The sequence below is a fragment of the Chlorocebus sabaeus genome, chromosome 15 (genome assembly GCF_047675955.1).
Source record: "Chlorocebus sabaeus isolate Y175 chromosome 15, mChlSab1.0.hap1, whole genome shotgun sequence".
Classification (NCBI taxonomy): Eukaryota; Metazoa; Chordata; class Mammalia; order Primates; family Cercopithecidae; genus Chlorocebus; species Chlorocebus sabaeus.
This window is the reverse complement of record NC_132918.1, coordinates 17,976,681-17,980,658: the sequence shown is the minus strand read 5'-3', so window position 1 is coordinate 17,980,658 and position 3,978 is coordinate 17,976,681.

The window sequence follows — 3,978 nt, the reverse complement described above, 5'->3', positions numbered from 1 at the left end:
TTAAGTCTAAGATAAGTGAAGAATCAGATAGGAAGAGAACTCTTAGCTTCTTTAAATTCCCTCCTTCAAACACAGATACTTGATATTCCAGGACACTAAAAACATTGTAGATGCATTTGCAGAACCCATGCTCGGTAATATCTGAGGAGCCATAGAGAAGATGAATCACCAGAAGACTGGAAATCACAATCTGGTTGTCAGGGTTTCAGAAAGAAAGCTTTAGATGTGGCTCTAGATAATATGTACTAATGAACTTTATTCAATCACAATTTATTGAACACCTAACATATGCCAAATGCTGAGCATGATTTTGGTAACACAATGATAAGAAAATCTGGTCCCTAACCAACAAGTAGCTTGCATTCTAGTGAAGGACCCAGATTAAAACATGAAAAGTTACCTTGCTGCATTAGGAGTTAATGCTGCAATGGAAACAGGAAATAGGTGTTGTGGAAGGCAGAAAGGGAGGGCCTATCTGTACCTGGGGAGATAGGCAGGGCTTAGGTGCAGATGAAAAGACCTTTACTAGCTGATGGAAATGCTAGGAATGAGAATGGGGAGAAGGCAGACAGAACAACCTTGAGAAGTAGCATGGCACATCAGTGAACTTCAACTGAATCAAAGCAACATTTATAAAGGACATGGAGCTTGTGGGTCGAGGTTGAGGAAAGCTGTAACCAAACGGCCTTGTATACATGCTACAGAATATGAGCTTGATCCTTTAAGAGAGCTGTCTTTAATCTAGGTCTATAAAGTCCCTGAAGTTGCATGTGTGTATGTGAATGCATCTATCCTAATGTCCTGGAGCTCACTACCCTGGATTTACAAAACATGATCATACTTCATTCCCTAGTTTAAGCTGTCTGTCTCTTGCCTTTACCCTTAATCCCCTAGACTTGAGGCTCTGCTGTTTCTCAGACTGCAGCCTCTGGCTTCTTTCACCAACAGTGATTGTCACTCCTTTCTTTATGCCCTTTTGCATTGCATCAAATTGCAATTGAACCAGTGCAGCTGGCCACAGAAAAACTTGAGTTATGAGAATGAATGTCTAAAATCAAGTGGGGCTTTAAGCTGGTTGGAGCTGAAGAAATCAAAGAACTATGAGGCTGGGGCATTTAATGGATCATCCACAAGACCACTGAAGGCACTAAAGATAATAGTGAGAATTGGCATTGTGAGTCAGACTGTAAACAATGCCCTAAAGCCCATACTCAAAGTAGAATATTAACATGGATATCAAGAGTTGAAAATGAGAATGGGCAAGATTGTGGTGCAGTCAGGTGGCAAAACCTCAAAGACGCAGGGTTTTTTACATAGGAATAGAAGGGTAGTCACTGGGAAATAGGAGTGTGAGTTTAGGAGTATTCTCACACTGCCTCCAGACCACATGGTATTGTTCCAGTATCCTCATGATGAAGCAGGAGCTCCCAGAGGGGTCCAGGGAACTCACCCATCCAAGGACTGGAGTAGCACTGCTCCAAGTACTGCAGAGCTGGAAATCCAGTTTGATCTTTGAGATAGCATCAAAGGCAGAAGCAAAAGCAAAAGACAGGCAAACAATCAAAACAGGCGATTTAATGGGGCTACAGGGAGAGGTAGGATTAAAATACTGGGTCACAGTTTGAAATAACGAATAATGAGGCAGAACAGGCATATAGTGGGGAATAGAAGAGTGAGTGGTTGTGTTGGTCTGAAATTTAACATTCTATGAAATGCATATATTGGTTCCTCTTTCACAGCCAGACTCCCTCTCAAAGCGTCTTAGGAACTACAAGCAGAGACACAAGGCCCCACCACTATTTACGCCAAAAACAGAAAAAAAGGAGATGGGGAAGGACAAGTAGTTCACTTTGTGTAGTGGCATTAAGGAACCCTCAAAAAACAGAAAACAACTTGCCCAACTTTGCTAGGTTTACCGACAGATGAGCAGACAGCAGGAAAACTCATGGAGCTTCAAAGTGAAGCTTGGGAGGCTTAAGGTTGCTTGCTTAAGGTTTTTAATTCTTTAGTTGGACATAGTCTGACATAAAAAAGGACATATTCAAAGAGTAAGACATAAAAAGCTCAGGCAAAAGTGCCTGCTCTCAGAGCCTTACTCATCCTGGAGGTGAAAGGTCTTTGCTCTTCATCCATCGGAGGAACCTCGCATCCCACCTTCTTCACACTCTGGGTCCTGCCTTGGGACATAAATTACACTTGGTATCATACATCTGGGTCCCACCCCAGCCAACTTATTCTTAACATTTTTGGAGAATGCCCTTCACTGTCCTCATGGGCACTTTACCGGCGTGACTTTCTTTTATGTATTGTGTGAATATCCGTAACTTACCCATAAAATAATGTTTCCTTAAATTTAACAAAATTTATTGTGCTGCTTTTTTTTCCTTTATAACTTTTGCATGCAAGCAAGCCAAACTCATAAACAGAAAGGTCACAACATTTTTCAACTGAAGATGATATCATCTCAAAGTGTTGTTGGCAAAAAGAGGGGTAAGCTTTGATGCACTGAAGATTGAGGAACTGTGCTATCTCACAATGGCATGCTTCCGGCAGACTGCAGTGAGTGGAGCAGCATTGCAGGAGCACAAGCCACATAGTATTGTTCTGCAAGAGGTTCAGGATGAGAAGCTTGTTTAGAGGACAAAGGAACATAGGCTCCAGAAGTGTATTGGTCGGGGTTCTCCAGGGGGACAGAACTAATATGATATATGTATGTATGGCAGGGTATTTTTTAGGGAGAATTGGCTCACATGGCAACAAGGCAAAGTCCCACAGTTGACTGTCTGCAAGCTGGGGAAGAAAGAAGCCAGTAGTAGCTCAGTCCAAGTTCTCAAACCAGGGAAGCCAACAGTGCAGACTTCAGTCTGTGGCTGAAGACCTGAGAGCCCCCAGCAAGTCACTGGTACAAGTCCCAGAGTCCAGAGGCCGAAGAACCTGGAGTTTGATAACCAAGGGCAGGAGGAACAGAAGGAAGCATCCAGCATGGGAAAAAGAAGCCAGAAGACCCAGCAAGCAAGGTCATCCCACTTTTTCCACCTGCTTTGTTCTAGCCTCGCTGCCAGTCGATTGGATGGTGCCCCCCCACATTGAGGGTGAGTCTTCCTTTCCTAGTCCTCTGGCTCAAATGGCAATCTCCTCTGGTAACACCCTCACAGACACACCCAGAAACAATACTTCACCAACAACCTAGGCATCCTTCAATCCACTCAAGTTGACACCTAATATTAACCACCGCGAGAGGTAAGGCTCCCACCTAAGTTAGCAATAGGAGCTGATGAGTAAGAGGATGAGTAACTGGTGCATCTGCACTGGGGAGTAAGCTGAGAGTGACCAGGATGTGGGGCAAGGTGGGAGTTAATTGGCAGGAAGTGTTAATAGCTCTGAGGTGCTGTGCAGAGTTATTTCCATGCAGGGACAAACTGTGGTTTCTGGCGGTATCAAAGGCCTGTGGGTGCTGGCAGGTTGTAGTGCTCTCTGCTGAGAATGTTCCTCAACTTCCTTGCTTTTGTTTGCTTGTTGTTTGTTTTTAATCCAAATTCAGAAGAATGGGGAGGAAGGAACTGGGCAGGAGAGGCAAATATGAAGGTGGAAAGGATTTAGGCAGAGATGCTGAGCTAATCTACATGATAAAGATATAGGAGAGTGAGGAAAGGAAAGGAAGAAAAACGTACATAAGAATAGGATAGAGGGAAAGTGCTAGAATGTGGGGGCCAAGAGGATCCAGAGTGGCTTCAGGAGAAGGCTTGAGCCCCTTGTTACTTGGAGTCTGAACTGGATCCCACTTTACAGTCATCATGTTATGTAAATATCAAAAATTATCTTTTCAAATGACGCTTGTGGTCATTGCACTGTGACTCTGACTATGATTGTGTAAACTAAGCCACATAGAGCCCCAGGATTTCTTGGATTTCACAATGTTGTTGGAGAATTTACTACAGTGGGAATTCCATACGAAGTCCAGGGAAGGCATAAATTAGT